We start from the raw sequence: 24,247 nt of genomic DNA, 5'->3' as shown, positions 1-24,247 counted from the left end.
GGTGGAAACTTTGGGCCAAGACAACTGATAACACCACAACTGAGGATTTGGGTTCACCCAGGATCAATCTAATTGAAGTTGGAGATCGACTGTATGTTCAATCATCCAGGCCTCTGTGATGCAGCCCCAGTGCAGACTCTGGAAACTGAGGCTTGGCACACTCCTGGCTGGCAATCCTCCCTGTGTGATGTTACACATTGTGTCTGGGAGGGGTTAATGTGTGTGGAATCCACAGGGAGAGAATGACTGGAAGTTCCATGTTCCGAGACGTCCTAGATGCTGCTCCATACATCTCTTCCCTTGGCTGATTTTATTCCATAAAATGTATTTGTGGCCATAACCAGAACAGCTTTCAGTGAGTTCTTGTAAGCTATTCAACCCGAGGATAGTTTCAGGAAGCACCATCCCTGGTTACTCAGATGGTGTAGAATCTGCCTGCAGGGCAGGAGACCCAGGTTTGATCCCTCAGTCAGGAAGATGCTCCAGGAAAAGTACATGGCAACCCACTTCCAGCATTCTTGCCTGGAGAGTTCCATGGACAAAGGAGTCTGGTGGGCCACAGTCCACGGGGTCACAGAGTCAGATATGACTGAACGACTAACAATTTTTTTTTCAAGTTACAACTAGTTGTAGGAGTGAGGGTGAGCTCTCGTGGACCGTGTGACCTCACACTTGGCCCAGAACTATAACAGTGAGGAAAGGTGACTAGTGTCTATGAGGGCATTCATGATGTGCCAAGTGACTGCAGTCATGTCCGACTCTGTGCGACCCTATGGACTGTAGCCTTCGAGCCTGCTGTGTCCTTGGGATTCTCTAGGCAAGAATACTGGAGTGGGGAGCCATTTCCTACTCCAGGAGATCCTCCTGATCCAGAGATGGAACTCGTATCTCTTACATCTCTTGCCTTGGCAGGCAGGGTCTTTACCACTAGCACCACCTGGGAAGCCCAGAGTCTGTGAGTGGAAAAAGCTTTAGGACCAGCACTGAGCTCTTTACTTGAGTGGTCTCGTACAACACACCGGGTGGCCTGTGATAGAGATGCTATTATCCTGTTTTCAGATGAAGAAACTGTGGCTCAGAGAGGTTTTGTGACTAACCTAAGGATGCAAAGACCAAGGACTATATTCAGGTCCCTAATTTTTATTTTATATTAAAACTAAGATTTTGTTTCTAGTACTGAGGATGGAACTGGGTCATTCCAGGGGTGAAAGACCAGGGCTGTAAGAGGGGCCTGCCCACCAAACAGAAAGGAATAAAAACAATGCCATGAATTATTGATTATCTCAGACTTCTGCAAACTGTAACCAAATGAATCTGAACTGGGTTATTCCTCAAGCTCATACTTTAGCCCTAATTTATCACAAACTCTACCTTCTGTTTATGGAGCTCAGTAATTATGTTTTAGAAACCTCATTATATTTATTGCAAATACAAAGGACACAAAATAGATACTGTATTTGGCCTAGTGCGGTATTGGAGACACAGTAAACAAGAACCAAAGGAAATAGAACATGTATAAAATTACCATTTTGGTAATTGCTCTGGAAGAGAAGTTCAAAGTCTAGGGCTTTGTATGGGGAGGTCAGAAAAGCCTCCATAGAAAAAGCTGCTTTAACTCAAAGTTAATAGATACTACTCAGGAGAGGTGAAAGAGTAAGAATATTCTTGACAGAGGGGAGAAAAGGATTTTGACACGTTTCAGAAACCAAAGGCGATGTGACTAAAGCATCGTGACAAGGAGAGAGGAGGGCAGGGCCAGGCCACTGTGAGCTGTAATAAGGACTGCAGAGTTGGGAGACAGGCTAGAATCAGGATGTTAGATATGATAAACAGCTAGGGTACAAACAAGAAAGGCAGAAGGTGAGTGACATAGAAAAAAAAAAGGGTTAAGTTTATTGATGATATCAGGTAGCACTGAAGATAAACCTAAAATACCCCAGTATACAGAATGTCTGGAAAAGCTGGTGCATATAGTGTATTCACCCTAATCAAACTACCCCTTTTGAGTGGCTTTGACAGAAGATTTCCTAAAGGGATCACATGAAATTAAAACAAACAAACAAACAAAAAAAGCAAATCTGCCTGCAATTCTTCTGTATATCTCTCATTTCAGTAGGTTAGAATATCTTATGAACAAAATTCAATTAAAATTTCAGATCGCTCCTGAGGAATGGAAATGACCATTTCCAGTGGGAGAAAACCTAGGAATAGAAAGGAAATCCATCCTATAATAACATATTATTTAAAATTCAGCTTCCTATCACTTCAACAGCCCTTGATGTGCTTACCATGTGGATGTGGTCCCTGGGTCTGAAAGCTGCTGAGGTCTGAGAGATACAACACTTGTGCTAAAGCATGTAGACTTGCTATTTAAAGCCTCAATTGTTGGCAATCCAATCTTCTTTTAGATTCTTTCTGTTTGTTTTTGTTCAGTTTTAGGAACTCAGCCTGAGTCTGGTAAATAATTTAAGAATCCTGACTCCAACCACTGGGACACATCTTTCTAAATCATCAGCAACATTTGCTCTTTTCACAGAAGACGAGACCATCCTAGCTCCCCATCCTCAGTCTAAAGGAATTTCTGAGAACTTCAAGTTCAGAATGGCTGGTGGAACTTTTGAGGTTATACCTGCTTCCTCCCCAAAGCTCAGTGAATTTACAGGGAAAAAATAATTGCACCCGCTCTAGGAGCCCAGGGCGGTGTTCTTCAGCAGGAGGTAACATTTGGGATTCTGTGGATGCTACAGCATTCTGTAAGGGAGCACATGATAAAAAATAGAACAAAGTGAGCATCTCAACATACCACATAGAGAGGCGAGGATCTTCAATACAAGGAGGTTTCCCGGGGTCAGTGTAGACTGCAGGAATGGGCTATGGAGAAACTGAAGGCCATATTGATTAAAATGAAAAAGCTGTTACATAGCGTAGCTGGCTGGACCAGTCTTTGCCATATAAACTAACTGTGGATACAGTTGTCCTATGTACATCTGTTATTGTGGAATGTGCCATCCTAGCTAGAGGTCTTTTAGTGTTGCAAGAGAAAGAGGCTGAGCAGCGCCAGGTACCTCCTGGTTGCCACACAGAACACAGAACACCTTACACTGTTGATTTATGAATCTCACTGTTTGTTTAGTTGTTGTTCAATTGCTCAGTCATGTCCAACTCTTTTGCAATCCCGTAACCTACCAAGTTCCTCTGTCCATGGGATTTTCCAGGCAAGAATACTGGAGTGGGTTGCCATTTCCTTCTCTAGGGGATCTTCCTGACCCAGGGATCAAACCCACATCTCCTGCAAATCTCCTGCCTTGCAGGCTGATTCTTTACTGCTGAGCCACCAGGGAAAACCCTGTTTATTTTGTTAGTTACTTTCATAATGTTTTACCTGCCCATGAACATATCACCTATAACAGAAGCTGAGCCGCAATGGAAGCCCAAGAATACTGAAGTGGGTAGTCTATTGCTTCTCTGGCAGATCGTCCCAATCCAGGAATTGAACCAGAGTCTCCTGCATTGCAGGCAGATTCTTTACCAACTGAACTATCAGGGAAGCCCATAACAGAAGCTAGGATCTTGATAATGGTCCCTCCATCAATCTGTTACCCATCCCCTGTTAAGATGATCATCTTTAATCACACTCCCTATTCATCATTTCCTTTCCATATTTGCTTATTTCTTATACAGAAATTCTTTTAAAATTATATTATTTTACTTTATAAAAATTGGTATAATGTTGTGTGTAATCCTTTTATTTTTTTTAACTTTTTATTTTATATTGGGGGATAGCTGATTAACAGTGTTATGATAGTTTCAGCTTAACAGTGAAGCAACTCAGCCATACACGTACATGTATCCTTTCTTCTCCAAACTCACCTCTCTTCCAGGCTGCCACATAACGTTAAGCTGAGTTCCCTGTGCCATATAGTAGGTCCTTGTGATTATTCATTTTAAATATAGCAGTATGTATATGTTCATTCCAAACTCCCTACCTATCTCTTCCCCCTGGCAACTGTAAGTTCATTCTTTAAGTCTGTGAGTCTGATTCTGTTTTGTAAATAAGTACATTTGTATCATTTCCTTTTATAGTCCACATATAAGGAATATCATATGTTAGAGGATATGATCCATATATACAATGGTATTACTCAGCCATTGAAAAAAATGAAGTTATGCCATTTGTAGCAAAATGTATAGATTTAAGAGACTGTCATACTGAGTGGAGTCAGTCAGACAGAGAAAGAGAAATATAACTCTTTTACAGTTACTTTTCTATTTAAATTTATATTGCTATATTTGATCCCTATTTTTGCATCCCTATTCTTTCTAGTTATGCATTCTAACTGCTATGTGGGATTTTGTTGTCTGCATTTACTCATTTTAGTTGTGTACTCTCCTGCTGTGAGTGTTCAGACAGTTTCCAGTTTTTTGATGATGTGAACAGTGCTCCTATGAATGTGCTGAGACATCTCTCTTGGGTCCAGGTGCAGAGGCTTCTCTCTGTATACACCTAAGAGACGGATTGTCAGACCACAGCAGGGGTGATATCCAACTTTAGCCAGGAGCACCAAACCATTCTCAAAAGTGGTTCTCCAACCCACAGTCTCTCGGGCAAGGTACACTTTATCCATGTACTTGTCCTCAGTACTTCACACTGTCAGATTTCTAACTTCTGTGCATGAAATCAAATAATGCCACTGTGGTCGTTACTGACATTTTTCCGATCCTTTATTATGGTGAATATTTCTTGACAAATTTGTCATTTGTGTTTACTCTTCTGTGAAATGCTTGTTCTTGCTGCCTATTACCTTGCTTTTTAAAATGAGTTTGTTGGTGTCTGTCTAGTTAGTTTTGTTGTTGCTGTTACTGAGTTATGGGAATTCTTTGGATATTCTGGATATCTTATCACATATATGATGTTCAAGTATTTTCTCCATTCCATTGGCTGCCTTTTCACTTTTCTGTGTCCTTTGGTGAACATTTTTTTTTTTTTTCTGGTGTGTTTTTTGCCATGTGCAGCATGCAGGATCTTAGTTCCCCAGCCAGGGATCAAACCTGTGCCCCCTGCTGTAGAAGTCAGAAGTCTTAACTACTGGGTTGCCAGAGAAGTCTTTTTGGCTATTTTTTCAGCCTTTAAAATATATTTTCAATAGTAATCTTTTACTTTTCTGTTTTGCAGAGATGCTTTCCCAGATTGTAACTTACTTTTCCACTTTCTTGAACATGTCTTTTCATAAGTAAAATCTGAATTTTAATATTGCTTATTTGTTGATATTGTATATGCCTTGCTATTTCTATGTTATTTAATGAACTGCTTTTTAAAAATTAATGTAGTCATCTTGATAAATTATCATATGATTTCTAAAACATTTTCTGTGTTTTATTTTAGGTTTTGTATATAAACAGCTATCTTCTGGTGATGACACTTCTGCTTTCTCCTTTCTAAACTTGTGAGTCTACTTTTTTTCCTTTCATATATCTTAAATCTTACTGTACTGGCTAGGACTTCTGTTAAAATATTGATTAGAAGTGGTGATAGTGGATCCTCTTGTCATATTTCCTGTTGTAAAAGGAATATTTATGATATCTCTCCATTTATAATTAAAATTGCCCATATATTTTTATTCCAAAAGAGTGTTAGATCTTATCAAATTCTTGTTTTGCATCTGTTACAATAATGACATGAATGTTGCTCAGTCATATCCAACTCTTTGTGACCCCATGACTGCAGCCTTCCAGGCTTCTCTGTTCATGGAATTCTCCAGGCAAGAATACTGGAGTGGGTTGCCATTTCCCCCTCCACAGGATCTTTCCTACCCAGGGATCAAACTCACGTCTCCTGCAAGTCACTTGCATTGTGGGTAGATTCTTTACCACCTCACCACCTGGGAAGACCTTCAAATTTAACTGGGTCTACTGTAATTTTTATTTCCCTAATCTGACAGCTCTAGTGTAGATACAAGCATTATTTATCCCAGAGTCTCTTGGAAGACTTGGTAAAGCACAGATTTATCAGCTTCATTCTCTCAGTTCTGATTGAGTTTGTCTGGGAGAGACCCCCCCCCCAGATTTAAATTTCTCACAAGCTCCCGGATCATGCTAATGCTGGCCTGGAGCCAGACTTTGAGATCCTTTAGTTCATCCAAAAACAATGGTCAGGGAGAAAGCAGAGAACTATTGCTTTTTATCCTCCTACAAAACTACTGCACCACACAAACCAGCATGCACTCTAGAGATTTTTCATAGTTTTTGATATGTCTTGGTTTTTTTTCTGTTTGCCTTTTGGGATTGTTCCTGAGAGAGACAGTCAGAAACTGTGCTAGTTCAACATCTTGGTAAGAACTGGAATCATAGAGCAGTGACTTTATTTTAAATTGTGCAAGAAAATTTGCAACAAAAATTCTCCCAGTTGTGTTATTTTATACCAGTATACAACAGTAGGGCTTCCCAGGGGGCGCTACTGGTAAAGAATCTGCCTGCCAATGCAGGAGAGGCAAAAGACGGTGGGTTTGTTAGGCACACTAGACTTTGAGAACACATTAGAGGGGTTTTTTTTTTGTTTGTTTTGTTTTTTACTATTTCTGTAAGATTGGCAAGTTGATAACAGAGAGGTAGTTGTCAAGAATACTGTTCTTGTCTTAGAGGAAAAATAACTGTCGGGTTTTATAATTAGCCCAGGAAAGACACTTAGACTTGTTTTCTCCCCTATTTTTAATGAATGATTTTCAAAGTTTGGTAAGGTAGATAATTCTATTTTGACAGGTCTCTTTTAGACAGTGTAGAGTTATTGTACATCGTGTACAAAAACTGCGATTCTTGATTACCCAGAATTTAAGTGAAAGATAGCCAAAAGAATATACAGAAATTTGGTTATGTAGGAATTTTTTCTTCATTTCAATTCAGCTTAGCTAATAAAAGCATTTAATTTGTTCTATGTTATCTGTGTTTATTTTAAAGTTGCTAATTATTTTAAATTAGACATGACTTGCAAGGTTTAATAAATAATTTGTGATAAATCACCATGCTATTTTCAGAAATAATTAAGTTCACTGTAAGTTATGTATTAGAAATACACACTAGATACAACCAGTTCTTGCCTTGGAAACTTTGACAGCTAGCTTATGTAAATGCCTTAAGTCTATTCACCTGGAGTGACCTCCCACATTTTAGACCAAAAAAGAAAAAAAAACCAAAACAACAACAACTAACCACACTCTATATACTCTAGTACTATAGTCTCAAGAGTGGGGTGTCTGCACAGGGTATACAAAATACAGTCCTATGGGAGAGTGCAGGAAGAAGTGATCAGAATTTCTATTTACATTTATTTGAAATATTATCAATTGCAATTTTCTATTTTTGGTTGTATGCTATAATATCCATGATATTCATGTGTATGTGTGTGTTAGACACTCGCTCAGTCATGTCTAACTCTTTGCAACCTATGGGCTATAGCCTGCCAATCTCCTCAATCCATGGGATTCTCCAGGGAAGAATACTGGAGTGGGTTGCCATTTCCTTCTCCAGGGGATCTTCCCAACCAGTGGATTGAACTCGGGTCTGATACATTGCAGGCAGATTATTTACAGTCTGAGCCACCAGGGAAGCCCATAATATTGGTAATGAGTGATAACCAACATATTATTTTATACATCAGTATAAAGTATGCTGGTGGTACCGAACAACTTTGCTATATAATAGGAAATAACAACATTGTAAATCAACTATACTTCAATAAAAATAAATAAATAAGAAAAAGTATACTGATGGTGTATATACTGGAGGGGTGTGCTCTTGCACTGTTTTTTCAATTTATTTTTTATAGAAGGATAATTGCTTTACAGAATTTTGCTGATTTCTGTCAAACCTCAACATTAATCAGCCATAGGTATACACATATCCCCTCCCTTTTGGAACTCCCTCCCATCTCCCACCCATCCCACCCCTCTAGGTTGATACAGAGCCCCTGTTTGAGTTTCCTGAGCCACACAGCAAATTCCCGTTGGCTATCTATTTTACAAATGGTAATGTAAGTTTCCATGTTACTCTTTCCATACATCTCACCCTCTCCTCCCCTCTCCCCATGTCCATATGTCTGTTCTCTATGTCTGTTTCTCCATTGTTGCCCTGTAAGTAAATTCTTCAGTACTATTTGTCTAGATTCTGTATATATGTGTTAGGATACAGTGTTTATCTTTCTCTTTCTGAATCACTTCACTCTGTATAATAGGTTCTAGGTTCATCCACCTCATTAGAACTGACTCAATGAGTTCCTTTTTATGGCTGAGTGATATTCCATTGTGTTTATATACCACAACTTCTTAATCAATTCATATGTCGATGGACATCTAGGTTGCTTCCATGTTCTAGCAATTGTAAATAGTGCTGCAATGAACAATAGGATACATGTGTCTCTTTCAATTTTGGTTTCCTCGGGGTATATGCCTAGGAGTGTGATTGCTGGGTCATATGGTGGTTTTATTCCTAGTTTTTTTCAGGACTCTCCATACTATCTTCCATAGTGGCTGTATCAATTTACATTCCCACCAACAGTGCAAAAGCATTCCCTTTTCTCCACACCCTTTCCAGCATTTATTTTTTGTAGACTTTTTGATGAGGGCCATTCTGACTGGTGTGAGGTGATATCTTATTGTGGTTTTGATTTGCATTTCTCTAATTATAAGCAATGTTTTCACGTGTTTGTTAACCATCTATATGTCTTCTTTGGAGAAATGTCTGTTTAGGTCTTATTCCCACTTTTTGATTGAGTTGTCTGTTTTTCTGGTACTGAGTTGTATGAGCTGCTTGTATATTTTGGAAATTAATCCTTTGTCAGTTGTTTTCATTTGCTATTATTTTCTCCCTTTATGAGAGTTGTCTTTTCACCTTGCTTATAGTTTCCTTTGCTGTACAAAAGTTTTTAAGTTTAATCAAGTCCCACTTGTTTACTTCTGCTTTTATTTCCATTATTCTAGGAGGTGGGTCATAGAGGATCCTGCTTTGAATTATGTTATTGAGTGTTCTGCCTATATTTTCTTCTAAGAGTTTTATAGTTTCTGGTCTTACATTTAGGTCTTTAATCCATTTTGAGTTTATCTTTGTGTATGGTGTTAGGAAGTGTTCTAATTTTATTCTTTTACATGTAGCTGTCCAATTTTCCCAGCATCATTTATTGAAGGGGGTGTCTTTGCCCCATTGTATATTCTTGTCTCCTTTGTCAAAAATAAGGTACCCATAGGTGCATGGGTTTATTTCTGGGCTTTCTATCTTGTTTCGTTGTTCTGTATTTCCGTTTTTGTGCCAGTACCATACTGTCTTGATGACTGTAGCTTTGTAGTATAACCTGAAATTAGGAAGCTTGATTCCTCCAGCTCCAATCTTCTTTCTCAGAACTGATTTGACTATTTGGAATGTTTTGTGTTTCCATATGCATTGTGAAATTTTTTGTTCTAGTTTTGTGAAAATTGCCATTGGTAATTTGATCGGGATTGCACTGAATCTGTAGATTGCATTTGGTAGTATAGTCCTTTTCACAATGTTCATTCTTCCTACCCAGGAACATGGAATATCTCTCCATCTGTTTATTTCATCTTTGATTTCTTTCACTAGTGTCTTATAACTTTCTGTGTACAGTTCTTTTGTCTCCTTAGTTCAGTTCAGTTCAGTTCAGTTCAGTCGCTCAGTCGTGTCTGACTATTTGCAACTCCATGAATCGCAGCACGCCAGGCCTCCCTGTCCATCACAAACTCCTGGAGTTTACTCAAACTCATGCCCATTGAGTCGGTGATGCCATCCAGCCATCTCATCCTCTCTCATCCCCTTCTCCTCCTGCCTCAAATCCCTCCCATCATCAGGGTCTTTTCCAACGAGTCAACTTTTCACATGAGGTGGCCAAAGTATGGGAGTTTGAGCTTCAGCATCAGTCCTTCCAATGAACACCCAGGACTTATCTCCTTTAGGATGGACTGGTTGGATCTCCTTGAAGTCCAAGGGACTCTCAAGAGTCTTCTCCAACAACATAGTTCAAAAGCATCAATTTTTTGGTGCTCAGCTTTCTTCACAGTCCAACTCTCACATCCATACATGACCACTGGAAAAACCATAGCCTTGACCAGACAGACCTTTGTTGGTAAAGTAATGTCTCTGTTTTTTAATATGCTCTCGAGGTTGGTCATAACTTTCCTTTCAAGGAGTAAGTATCTTTTAATTTCATGGCTGCAATCACCATCTGCAATAATTTTGAAGCCCCAAATAATAAAGTCAGTCACTGTTTCCACTGTCTCCCCATCTATTTCTCATGAGGTGATGGGACCAGATGCCATGATCTTAGTTTTCTGAATGTTAAACTTTAAGCCAACTTTTTCACTCTCCTCTTTCACTTTCATCAAGAGATTTTTTAGTTCCTCTTCACTTTCTGCCATAAGGGTGGTGTCATCTGCATATCTGAGGTTATTGATGTTTCCGCCGGCAATCTTGATTCCAGCTTGTGCTTCTTCCAGCCCAGCGTTTCTCATGATGTACTATCCATATAAATTAAATAAGCAGGGTGACAATATACAGCCTTGACATACTCCTGTCCCAATTTGGATCCAGTGTGTTGTTCCATGTCCAGTTCTAACTGTTGCTTCCTGACCTGCATAGAGGTATCTCAAGAGGCAAGTCAGGTGGTCTGGTATTCCCATCTCTTTCAGAATTTCCCGCAGTTTATTGTGATCCACACAGTCGAAGGCTTTGGCATAGTCAATAAGGCAGAAATAGATGTTTTTCTGGAACTCTCTTGCTTTTTCGATGATCCAGCAGATGTTGGCAATTTGATCTCTGGTTCCTCTGCCTTTTCTAAAACCAGCTTGAACATCTGGAAGTTCACAGTTCACGTATTGCTGAAGCCTGGCTTGGAGAATTTTCAGCATTACTTTACTAGCGTGTGAGATGAGTGCAATTGTGCGGTAGTTTGAGCATTCTTTGGGATTGCCTTTCTTTGGGATTGGAGTGAAAACTGACCTTTTCCAGTCCTGTGGCCACTGGTGAGTTTTCCGAATTTGGTGGCATATTGAGTGCAGCACTTTCACAGCATCATCTTTCAGGATTTGAAATAGCTCAACTGGATTTCCATCACATCCACTAGCTTTGTCCATAGTGATGCTTTCTAAGGCCCACTTGATTTCACATTCCAGGCTGTCTGGCTCTAGGTGACTGATCACACCATCATGATTATGTGGGTCATGAAGATCTTTTTTGTACAGTTGTTCTGTGTATTCTTGCCACCTGTTCTTAATGTCTTCTGCTTCTGTTAGGTCCATACCATTTCTGTACTTTTTTGAGCCCATTTTTGCATGAAATGTTCCCTTGGTATATCTAATTTTCTTGAAGAGATCTCTAGTCTTTCCCATTCTGTTTTCCTCTATTTCTTTGCATTGATCGCTGAGGAAGGTTTTCTTATCTCTCCTGGTTATTCTTTGGAACTCTGCGTTCAGATGGGAATATCTTTCCTTTTCTCCTTTGCTTTTTGCTTCTCTTCGTTTCACAGCTATTTGTATGTCCTCCTCAGAGAACCATTTTGCCTTTTTGCATTTCTTTTCCACAGGGATGATCTTGATCCTTGTCTCCTGTATAGTGTCACAAACCTCCGTCCATAGTTCATCAGGCTCTCTGTCTATCAGATCTAGTCTCTTGAATCTATTTCTCACTTCCACTGTATCATCATAAGGGATTTGATTTAGGTAATACCTGAATGGTCTAGTTGTTATTCCTACTTTCTTCAGTTTAAGTCTGAATTTGGCAATAAGGATTTCATGATCTGAGCCACAGTCAGCTCCTGGTCTTTTTTTGCTGACTGTATAGAGTTTCTCCATCTTTGGCTGCAAATAATATAATCAATCTGATTTTTGTGTTGACCCTCTGGTGATGTCCATGTGTAGAGTCTTCTCTTGTGTTGTTGGAAGAGGGTGTTTGCTATGACCAGTGCGTTCTCTTGGCAAAACTCTATTAGCCTTTGCCCTGCTTCATTCTCTACTCCAAGGCCAAATTTGACTGTTACTCCAGGTGCTTCCTGACTTCCTACTTTTGCATTCCAGTCCCCTGTAATAAAAAGGATATCTTTTTTGGGTATTAGTTCTAAAAGGTCTTGTAGGTCTTCATAGAACCGTTCAACCGTTCAACCGTTTCTTCAGCTTGCTGGCTGGGGCATAGGCTTGGATTACCGTGATATTGAATGGTTTGCCTTGGAAACAAACAGAGATCATTTTTTCATTTTTTAGATTGTATCCAAGTACTGCATTTTGGACTCTTTTGTTGACTATGATGGCTACTCCATTTCTACTAAGGGATTCCTGCCCACAGTAGTAGATATAATGGTCATCTGAGTTAAATTCACCCATTCCAGTCCATTTTAGCTTGCTGATTCCTAGAATATTGACATTCACTCTTGCCGTCTCCTGTTTGGTCACTTCCAATTTGCCTTGATTCATTGATCTAACATTCCAGGTTCCTATGCAATATTGCTCTTTACAGCATTGTCTCCTTAGGTAAATTTATTCATATATATTTATTTATTTTTGTTGCAGTGGTGAATGGGATTGTTTCTTAATTCCTCTTTCTGATTTTTCATTGTTAGTATAAAGAAATGCAAGTGATTCCTGTGTATTGATTTTGTATCCTGCAACATTGCTAAATTCACTGATTATCTCTAGTAATCTTCTGATACTATCTTTAGGGTTTTCTACGTACAGTATCATGTCATCTTCAAACAGTGAAAACTTTACTTCTTTTCCGATCTGGATTCCTTTTGTTTATTTTTCTTCTCTGATTGCTGTAGCTAGAATTTCCAGAAATGTGTTGAATAATTGTGGCAAAAGTGAAGACCCTTGTCTTGTTCCTGATCTTAGGGGGAATACTTTCAGTTTTTGACCATTGAGAATGATGTTTTCTGTAGGCTTATCATATATGGCCTTTACTATGTTGAGGTAGGTTCCTTCTACTGCAATTTTCTGAAAAGTTTTAACCATAAATAGATGCTGAATTTTATCAAAGGCTTTTTCTGCATCTATTGAGATGATCATGTGGTTTTTATCTTTCAATTTGTTAGTATGGTGTATCACATTGATTGATTTGCATATATTGATGAATCCTTGCATCCCTGGAATAAATCCAACTTGATCATGGTGTGTGAGGTTTTGATGTGTTGCTGAATTTTGTTTCCTAAAATTTTGCTGAGGGATTTTGCATCTATGTTCACCAGTGATATTGGCCTGTAGTTTTCTTTGTTGTTGTTGTCTTTGTCTGGTTTTGGTATCAGGATGGTTGTGGCCTAGTAGAATGAGTGTGGAAGTGTTCCTTCCTCTGCAATTTTTTGAAAGAGTTTTAGAAGGATAGGCATTAGCTCTTCTCTAAATGCTTGATAGAATTCTCCTGTGAAGCCAGGGCTTTTGTTTTTTGGGAGATTTTTTTTCACAGCTTCAATTTCAGTACTTGTAATTGGGTTGCCCATAAGTTTTATTTCTTCCTGATTCAGTCTTGGAAGATTAAACTTTTCTAAGAATCTGTCCACTTCTTCCAGGTTATCTATTTTATTGCCATATAGTTGTTCATAATAGTCTCTTGTAATCCTTTTTGTCTTTACATTGTCTATTGTAACCTCTCTTTTCTCATTTCTAATTTTGTTGATTTGATTCTTCTCTCTTTTTTTCTGATGAGTCTGGCTAAGAGTTTGTCAGTTTTGATTATCTTCTCAAAGAACCAGCTTTTAGTTTTCTTAACCTTTTTTATTGTTTCTTTCATTTATTTCTGCTTGGATCTTTATGATTTCTTTCCTACTACTAATTTTGGTGTGTGTGTTTTTTTTTGTTGTTGTTCCTTTTCCAGTTGTTTTAGGTGTAAAGTTAGGTCATCTATTCGATGTTTTTCTTGTTTCTTGACATAGGATTCTATTGCTATAAACTTCCCTCTTAGAACTGGTTTTGCTGCATCCCATAGGTTTTGAGTTGTTGTGTTTACATTATCATTTGTTTCTAGATATTTTTTGATTTCCCTTTTGATTTCTTCAGTAATCTGGTTATTTAGAAACATGTTGTTTAATCTCTACGTGTTTGTGTTTCTTACAGTTTTTCTCTTGTAATTGATATCTAGTTTCATAGCATTGTGGTCAGAGAAGATGCTTATATGATTTCAGTTTTCTTAAACTTACTGAGGTCTAATTTGTGACCCAAGACATGGTCTAAACTGGAGAATTTGCCATGTGCACTTGAGAAAGAAGGTGTACTTGGATTTGGATTTGGAATGTCCTGAAGATATCAATGAGATCCATCTCATCTATTATGTATCATTTAAGACTTGTGTTTCCTTATTAATTTTCTGTTTTGATGATCTGTCCATTGGTTTGAGTGGAGTATTAAAGTCTCCTACTATTATTGTGTTACTGTCAATTTTTCCTTTTATGTCTGTTAGTGTTTGTCTTATGTATTGAGGTACGCCTATGTTGGGTGCATATATATTTACAATTGTTATGTCTTCCTCTTGGATTGATCGTTTAATCATTATGTAGTGCCCTTCCTTATCTCTTGTAATCTTTTATTTTAAAGTCTATTTGGTCTGATATGAAGATTGCTACTGCAGCTTTCTTTTGCTTCCCATTTGTATGGAATATATTTTTCAGTCTATATATATCTTGAGGTCTGAAGTGAGTTTCTTGTAGACAGCATATATATGGGTCTTGTTTTTCTATCCATTCAGCCAGTCTGTCTTTTGGTTGGAGCATTTAATCCATTTAATTTTACAGCTATTATTGATATCTATGTTCCTATTGCCAGTTTCTAATTGTTAGGGGGTGATTTTGTAGATCTTGTTTCTTCTGTTGTATTTCTTGACTGCATGAGTCTGTATAACATTTGTTGTAAGGCTGGTTTGGTGGTACTGAATTCTCTTAACTTTTGCTTGTCTGAAAAGCTTTTTATTTCTCATCAATGTTGAATGAGATCCTTGCTGGGTACAGTAATCTTGGTTTTATATTTTTCCCTTTCAGTACTTTAGATGTATCCTGCCATTCTCTTCTGGCCTGCAGAGTTTCTGCTGAAAGATCAGCTGTTAAGCGTATGGGGTGTCCCTTGTGTGTTACCTGTTGCTTCTCCCTTGCTGCTTTTAATATTCTTTCTTTGTGTTTTAGCCTTTGTTAGTTTGATCAGTATGTGTCTTGGCGTGTTTCTCCTTGAGTTTATACTGCATGGGACTCTTTGTGCCTCTTCAACTTGATTGACTATTTCCTTTTCCATGTTGGGGAAATTTTCAACCATAATCTCTTCAAAAATATTCTCATACCCTTACTTTTTCCTTTCTTCTTCTGGGACTCCTATAATTCAAATGTTGGTGTTTTTGATATAGTTCCAGTGGCCTCTGAGACTGTCCTCAGCTCTTTTCACTCTTTTTACTTTATTCTGCTCTTCACAAGTTATGTCCACCATTTTATCCCCCAGCTCACTGATTCGTTCTTCTGCTTCAGATATTCTGCTATTGATTCCTTCTAGAGTATTTTTAATTTCAGTAATTGTGTTGTTTGTCTATGTATGCTTAATCTTTAATTCTTCTAGGTTTTTTAATTGATTATTGCATTTTCTACATTTTGTTTTCAAGGTTTTTGATCATCTTTACTATCATTATTCTGAATTCTTTTAAAGGTAATTTTCCTATTTCCTCTTCATATATTTGGACTTCTGTGTTTCTAGTTTATTCCTTCATTTGTGCAGTATTTCTCTGCCTTTTAATTTTTTTTTAAAGTTATTATGTTTGAGGTCTCCTTTTCTCAGGCTTCAAGGAAAGTTGAATTCTTTCCTTGAAGAAGGTTGAATTCTTTCTTCCTTTTGGTTTCTGCCCTCCTAAGGTTGGTCCAGTGGTTTGTGTGAGCTTCGTATAGGGTGAGATTTGTGCTGTGTTTTTGTTTGTTTGATTGATTTTCCTCTGATGGACAAGGCTGAGTGAGGTGGTACTCCTGTCTGCTGATGATTGGGTTTGTATTTTTGTTTTTTTGTTTTTTTTTAAATATTATTTTATTAGTTGGAGGCCAATCACTTTACAACATTTCAGTGGGTTTTGTCATACATTGACACGAATCAGCCATATAGTTTCACGTATTCCCCATCCCGATCCCCCCTCCCACCTCCCTCCCCACCCAACTCCTCAGGGTCCTCCCAGTGCACCAGGCCCGAGCACCTGACTCATGCATCCCACCTGGGCTGTTGGTCCGTTTCACCATAGATAATATACATGCTGTTCTTTCAAAACATCCCACCCTCACGTTCTCCCCCAGAGTTCAAAAGTCTGTTCTGTACTTCTGTGTCTCTTTTTCTGTTTTGCATATAGGGTTATCGCCACCATCTATCTAAATTCCGTATATATGTGTTCGTATACTGTAATGTTCTTTATCTTTCTGGCTTACTTCACTCTGTATAATGGGCTCCAGTTTCATCCATCTCATTAGAACTGATTCAAATGAATTCTTTTTAACGGCTGAGTAATATTCCATGGTGTATATGTACCACAGTTTAGATGAGGTGTTCTGCATGGGGTACTACTGGTGGTAGGATGATGTCGGGCCTTGTATTTACGTGTTTTCCTTTGTGTGAGTTCTCACTATTTGATACTCCCTAGGATCAGTTCTCTGGTAGTCTAGGGTCTTGGAATAAGTGCTCCCACTCCAAAGGCTCAGGATTTGATCTCTAGTCAGGATTGAAGATTCCACAAGTAGTTTGTTATGGCATTAGGGAGAGTAAAACAATTATCCAAAATGAGGAACCAAAGATGAACCCCAGACCAATGTCAGTTACAAAATCAGCAAATAATAATTAAAATAATGGAATAAAGACATATACATATACACCCATGAGGAAAATCAAAACAGTCCAACAAAAATTAAGTAAGGTAGATTTATCCAGCAAACAAAGGAAATAAAAAATTATATTTACCAGTTAGGAACAAAACTAACTTAAGCAGAAACAGGAAAACAAAACTAAAACAAGGTACCAAGTGGGGAATAACACAATGAAAACAAAACTAACAAATATGTTGAAAGAAAAGAAATGAAAGAGGGAATAGATATGCAAAGAGGTAGGTGAAGCAGATTTATATGCATTAAAGATTAACTGCAAGGAGAAAAGAACAGTAGGAAAGTCTAACAAAGGAATAAATGTAGAAATAATATAATAGATTTTTAAAAATTAAAATTATTAAAAAGAGAAAACAATGGAAGAAGAAAGAAAAAAGGGGGACAAAAGGAAAATTCCACAGAACTGCAAACACCCAATGTAGAGGCAGGGGTTTATAACAACTATAGAAAGTGTGACTGAATATACACATATACATATACAACCATAAGCAAAATCAAAACAGTCCAACAAAAATTCAGTACAATAGATTGACCCAGTAAACAGAGGAAACAAAAATGTATATCTTCCAGAGCAAAACTAATTAATGTACAAACTGGAAAACAAAACTAAAGCAAGGTGCCAATTGGGGAATAAAGCAATGAAAATAAAACTAACAATTATGGTGAGAGGAAAGGAGAGAAAGAAAATAAAGAATAGATATGCAAAGTTAAATAGAGGTAGATAAAGAAGCTTTATATACATTAAAGATTAACTGCAAGGGGAAAAGAACAGTAGGAAAAGCAGACAAAGGAAAAAATGTAGAAAAAATAATAATAGGTTTTAAAAAGTTAAAATTTAAAAAGCAGAGAGAGTGGAAAAAAAAAAAAAGAAAACTCTATAGAACTGCAAAAGTCCAATGCAGAGGCAGAAGTTTATGACAACAATAAAAAAATGTGACTGAGGAAAAACAAAAAGAAAAATAAAGTTCAAAAGCTTAATTGGATTTCTTAGTGCCAATAAAATCAACAACTACAACAGAAGGAAGAAAATGGGAAAAAACAAAGAAAAAATCCAAAAGAATCTACAGAACAAGTCAAAAAATAATAATAATAAATGTTTTTTCTTGAGTAATTGCTGTCAGAGTCCTTTCCCTGGCTGGGAATCAGCCCACCTTTCCTCCCTAGGATGCCCTCCAACGCTATGCTGATCTCTGTACCTGCCATGGGGGCTGTTTAGATTCTAATCTAGTCCTACTCCTGTGTGTTCTTGCCTCCAATGTCCACAGCTATCAGAGCTAGTGCGTTTTCTTTTGTGGGAGCTCTCGGTGGCTTTTTATGTATTTCATAGACACAGAGTCTGCTTAGTTGACCCTGAGGATTTAATTGGCAGCTTGTACAGCTGGTGGGAAGGGTTTGGGTCTTCTTCCTTAGCCACACTGCCCCTGGGTTTCAATTGTGGTTTTATTTCCAACTCTACATGTGGGTCGTCCACTCAGGTTTGCTCCTGAGGCTGCCCTGGGGGGCTTGGGTTTGCCCCTGTGAGGGCCAGGCGTGGAGGTGGTGCAGCTGCTTGGGTTTCAGGGGTTCAGGTACTCAGCAGGTTGGCTGCTAGAGCAGCAAGAAATACAGTGCTCTAGAAGGGTATGGCAACCAGTATTGGCCAATGCGCTCCAGCATTCTTGTCTGGAGAGCCCCCCTCCCTGACAGAGAAGCCTGGCAGGCCACAGTCTACAGGGATGGAGAGAGTCGGACAGGACTGAGTGACCCTGCGCGGATAAACACAAGACTTTTTCTTTGCTTGTGGTACCTCTGCCCCAGTGAGAGTTGCACGTGAAGGTGGTGCAGCTGCTTGGCTTGCGGGGACCCTGGTGGTGCCAAGTATTGAGGGACACGGACTGCCTCTGCGGCCGGAGTTATGTCCCTCTCAGAGTCTTTTTTGAGCCTCTTGTAGCTGGCGATCAGAAGGCCTCTTTGGCCAGTCTTTCTCTGTAGCTCCACCCATTCAGGCACTTAGAGGGCTCCCTTGCCTGGGGTCCTTCTCTGTTGTTGTGCCCCTTAGGCACATAGAGGTGGCCCTCTTTGACTGGGGTCCTACTCTGTATAGTTCTGTGCATCAGGCGTTTCAGCTGCCGATGCAGATGCCGGTGTGTGGGGAGAGAGGCCACAGTGATGGCTCCACTCAGCAGTATGCTGAGTCATGCAGTATCGCCTTGCTTCCGTGGCTGCCTGGCTTTCCTCCACAGGCATTTCCCACCACAGTCTCCTCCCTCCCATCCCTTTGCTTCCTCTCTCCACAGTCAACAGCAGTCCTCATGATGGGATTGCTCCACAATCCCTAAATTCCAGCTTCTAGCCACTGCCCTTCCAGAAGACCCGCATTCCTGCCCAGCGTATGTATGGCTGTGCAAGGACTGTCTGATTCTCATTCCATTTAGCCTGCCAGATTAGCTGTTTCACTCTCAGCCTTAAATGTTTCTCCTCTGACTCAGACAGTGGCCCCAATGTGGGGGTTGGACCCCTGCTTCAGTTCTCCCACCTGCTGAGGGCAGGTCCAGTCCTACTAACACTCCTGATTTCCCCCCTAGTTCCTTCCTCCTACCAAGTTTTGTGTGGTTCTATATATTCTTTTCCACTGGTCAGGTACTCCTAGCTGCTCTCAGCTGGTGTCCTGCATGCACTTCTGTGTCTGAAGGGGTATTCCTCATGTATCCGTGGAGAGAGATGTACTCCTTGTCCACCTAGTCCTCCACCATCTTGTTCTTCCCACTCTTGCACTTTTAATTGCACATTCGGCAGCTTCAAGTACATTTAGAGATCCCTGTTCTAAAGCCTTGCTACTCTTTATGGGGTCTACTGACCACTAGCTGTAGCCTCCTCAAGAATTGTTTTAAATTTAAAATTAAAATTAAAAAAAAAAAATTTGCAGGCCCAAATCCACTCCAGTTCATTTGCTCAGTCATGTCTGACTCTTTGTGACCCCCATGGACTGCAACATGCCAGGCTTCCCTATCCATCACCAACTCCTGGAGCTTATTCAAACTCACATCCACCGAGTTGGTGATGCCATCCAATCATCTCATCCTCTGTCGTCCCCTTCTCCTCCTGCCTTCAATCTTTCTCAGCATCAGGGTCTTTTCCAATGAGTCAGCTCTTCACATCCGGTGACCAAAGTAGTGAAGCTTCAGCTTTAGCATCAGTTCTTCCAGTGAATATTCAGGACTAATTTCCTTTAGGATTGACTGAACTGGAATCTACATTTTCATTATCTCTTCAGATTTCTTTGCCTAGCTACATTTGAGAAGCACAGAGGACTGGCTTTGTAAATCCTTTCCAAATTAGTTCTCAGGGATCCTATGAAGGAAAAAGCAGATAAAGCTCTTTGCCCTGATGACTCAGTGGTAAAGACTCTGTCTGCAATGCAGGAAATGCAGGAGGTGTGGTTTTGATCCTTGGGTTGGGAAGATCCCCTGGAGGAGGAAATGGCAAGCCATTCCAGTATTCTTGCCTGAAGAATCTCACAGACAGAGGAGCCTGGCTGACTACAGTCCATGGGGTTGCAAAGAGTTGGATATGACTGAGCACACACACACACACAATACACAATTGATTTAATTCTCTTAGTAGGAGAAAGGGGTAAATTTTCTGTTTCTGTCCTTTCAGTTTCAGCTCAGAAAAGCCAAAGCTGGTCTGTTGTCTTCAGTTGGAATCAGTTGGAGATCTTCTTTTTTTCTGTTCTTCTTCTTCTTTTTTTTTTTTTTTTTTTAAGTATTATAGGTTTTCCCCTGGGTTATATTATTTCTTTAAGAGACAATTCCCTGTGGACATATACCTCTATTTGAGACTATTTTGCAGTGCAGAAACTAGAGAGAAGTCTGCTTGATTGCCTGATACTTGCCGCGACTCCTGTCTCCAGTATCGAAATAGCCTTCTAGCTGACAACTCTTACATTTTCCTCCAGTACGCCCTCTGTAAAGCAATCAGTTAGTTACCTTTCCAAAACTAGATTGTCAGACAGTTCCTCTATTTAAAAATATTTTAACAAAATAGTAGTTTTTGGTTTTTTAAAACAGCCTATCATTAAACATAATTGAATATGGAATTCGTCAAATGTTTTTATTTCTATTTTATGTTAATATCTATAAAGTGTAATCATGAATTATAATATTATGCTAGCATATTTCAATATTATTACAATATTATGCTAGCATTAGCATACTAATATATTTCATAATAATATATGAGGTAAAAAGCATGAGAACAGGATGAAATAAATAATATTTTACTATCTTATTGATCATCCTGAATTTATACTATTATTATAATAGCTAACAGCTTATAAGAAAATATACCCTTAGGACAAAGTTCATTACTTTTTTCAATATTTATTTTTTTGCCTGCATTGGGTCCTAGTTGCGGCATGTGGGAATTTTTTGGGGGCACATGAACTCTCTACTTTGGCACACAGGCTCCAAAGCATGCAGGCTCAGTAACTGTGTTTGGCAGGCTTAGTTGCTCCATAGCATATGGGATCTTAACTCCCAAAGCAAGGATAGAATCCATGTCTCCTGCATTGTAAAGCAGATTCTCTAACCACTGGACCACTCTAGAAGTCCCCAAAGTTCCTCCTTAACAGTAGCAGATATAAATATTTCAAAGAATTTTCTTGATCATTTCAAGTGATTTTTGCTGATCCTTTGTCAGAACTGATTGCATTGTCATTATTTTCGATTCGTCATGTGGCTAATTAAGAGCTACTGTGAGGTTAAAGGAATGTGTCAGCTCTGCCATTTTTGACTAGCTCACTTGTTCTTGCTTTATTATTTTATTAGTATTATCTTCAGTCTGCAGTGCTTGGGGGAAAAATCTTTTTAAACCACTTGTCCATTTCATGATGGTTTAATTAAAACCAGATAATTTAATGCACAACTCCATGCAACTTAGCCCACAGAACTACAACATATTGTAATGTGCTGAAAGCAAGTAAATAAGAGAGGGTGGGGCTGACTATACTTGTTTTGGGGGCCTTACATCTTCTTACTGGACACCTGTACATCAGATGAGAACGGGAACCACCTTACATACATCCCAGCAAAGACTTTGGTGACAATCCACATGATAATATAAATAAAGCTTCTTTTATTATTATTTTTTTAGCTTAATAGTATAAGTAGAAAGTCAAATATATATATATATATATATATTTTTTTTTTTTTTTTTTTTACCCAGTGGGTTCTTTTGTACCCGATGAAGACTGCTTGCCTTAAAAATTAAATTCAAATTCAGGAAACTCAAATAGGGGCTCTATATCAATTTAAAGGAGTGAGATGGGGAGGGAGATGGGAGGGAGGTTCAAAAGGGAGGGAGTATATGTACCTGAACAAAGCTAGTGGAGGTGATGGAATTCCAGTTGACCTATTTCAAATCCTAAAAGATGATGCTGTGAAAGTGATGCACTCAATATGCCAACAAATTTGGAAAACTCAGCAGTGGCCACAAGACTGGAAAAGGTAAGTTTTCATTCCAGTCCCAAAGAAAGGCAATGTCAAAGAATGCTCAAACTACTGCAAAATTGCACTCATCTCACACATTAGTAAAATAATGCTAAAAATTCTCAAAGTCAGGCTTCAGCAATATGTGAACTGTGAATTTTCAGATGTTCAAGCTGGTTTTAGAAAAGGCAGAGGAACCAGAGATCAAATTGCCAACATCTGCTGGATCATTGAAAAAGCAAGAGAGTTCCAGAAAAACATCTACTTCTGCTTTATTGACTGTGCCAAACCCTTTGACTGTGTGGATCACAATAAACTGTGGAAAATTCTGAAGAGATGGGAATACCAGACCACCTGACCTGCCTCTTGAGAAACCTGTATGCAGGTCAGGAAGCAACAGTTAGAACTGGACATGGAAAAACAGACTGATTCCTAATAGGAAAAGAAGTACGTCAAGCCTGTATGTTGTCACCCTGCTTATTTAACTTATATGTAGAGTACATTATGAGAAATGCTGAGCTGGAGGAAGCACAAGCTGGAATCAAGATTGCTGGGAGAAGCATCAATAACCTCAGATATGCAGATGACACCATCTTTATGGCAGAAAGTGAAGAAGAACTAAATAGCCTCTTGATGAAAGTGAAAGAGGAAAGTGAAAATGTTGGCTTAAAGTTCAACATTCAGAAAACTAAGATCATGGAATCTGTTCCCATCACTTCATGGCAAATAGATGGGGAAACAGTGGAAGCAGTGTCAGACTTTGTTTTTTTTGGCTCCAATATCACTGCAGATGGTGATTGCAGCCATGAAATTAAAAGATGCTTACTCCTTGGAAGGAAAGTTATGAACAATCTAGACAGCATATTAAAGAGCAGAGACATTACTTGGCCAAGAAAGTTTTATCTAGTCAAGGCTATGGTTTTTCCAGTGGTCATGTATGAATGTGAGAGTTGGACTATAAAGAAAGCTGAGCAGTGAAGAATTGATGCTTTTGAACTGTGGTGCTGGAGAAGACTCTTGAGAGTCCCTTGGACTGCAAGGAGATCCAACCAGTCCATCCTAAAGGAAATCAGTCCTGGGTGTTCATTGGAACGACTGATGCTGAAGCTGAAGCTCCAATACTTTGGCTACCTGATGCAAAGAGCTGACTCATTTGAAAAGACCCTGGTGCTGGGAGAGATTTGGGGCAGGAGGAGAAGGGGACGACAGAGGATGAGATGGCTAGATGGCATCACCGATTCGATGTATATGGGTTTGGGTGGACTCTGGGATTTAGCGATGGACAGGGAGGCCTGGCGTGCTGCGGTTCATGCGGTCGCAAAGAGTCAGACATGCCTGAGCAACTGAACTGAACTGGATATGTTATCTATGGCTGATTCATGTTGAGGTTTGAGAGAAGACAACAAAAGTCTGTAAAGCAATTATCCTTCAGTAAAAAAAAAAAAAAGAAATTAATTAAAAAATTAAATTCAAATTCCAATGCCATGTTTATTGGTTAGACAGCCTGAGATTACACACACTTTGTAGATTGGGACAAGATTTCTCACTTCCTTATCCACAGATCTTTATATAGAGCTTACTTTTTGTCCAATGAAAGTGAAAGTGTCAGTCATTCAGTCATGTCTCACACTTTGTAACCCCGTGGACTGTGACCTGCCACACTCCTCTGTCCACGGGGATTCTCCAGGCAAGAACACTGGGAGAGAGTTGCCATTCCCTTCTGCAGGGACTATTCTCAATCCAGGGATCAAATCCAGGTCTCCTGCATTGCAAGCAGATTCTTTACCATCTGAACCACCAAGGAAGCTCTAGTAATAGTTAAATGATGCTATTTTCTTTTTGTCAAAAGGGTCTAAAGTTATTTTATTGATTTTTAAGGATCTTTGAACCGCATTAATGTTCTTTAGTCAAGCAT

General features: G+C 39.0%; 1 long non-coding RNA gene across 2 annotated transcripts in view; it reads left to right on the top strand.

The window, feature by feature from the left end:
- The window catches only part of LOC136147537 (uncharacterized), a 512,485-nt gene that overhangs the window by 462,004 nt on the left and 26,234 nt on the right, over positions 1 to 24,247 (top strand). The window contains exon 4 of one of the 2 annotated variants that reach the window (XR_010659210.1): positions 5,384 to 5,444. The exons of the other annotated variant lie outside the window; for it this stretch is intronic. This is a non-coding gene — a long non-coding RNA (uncharacterized lncRNA). The remainder of the gene's footprint in view (positions 1 to 5,383; positions 5,445 to 24,247) is intronic. 2 annotated transcript variants of the gene reach the window in all.

Source organism: Muntiacus reevesi, chromosome 15 (genome assembly GCF_963930625.1).
Source record: "Muntiacus reevesi chromosome 15, mMunRee1.1, whole genome shotgun sequence".
Taxonomy (NCBI): Eukaryota; Metazoa; Chordata; class Mammalia; order Artiodactyla; family Cervidae; genus Muntiacus; species Muntiacus reevesi.
This window is presented reverse-complemented; position numbering and strand designations above follow the sequence as displayed.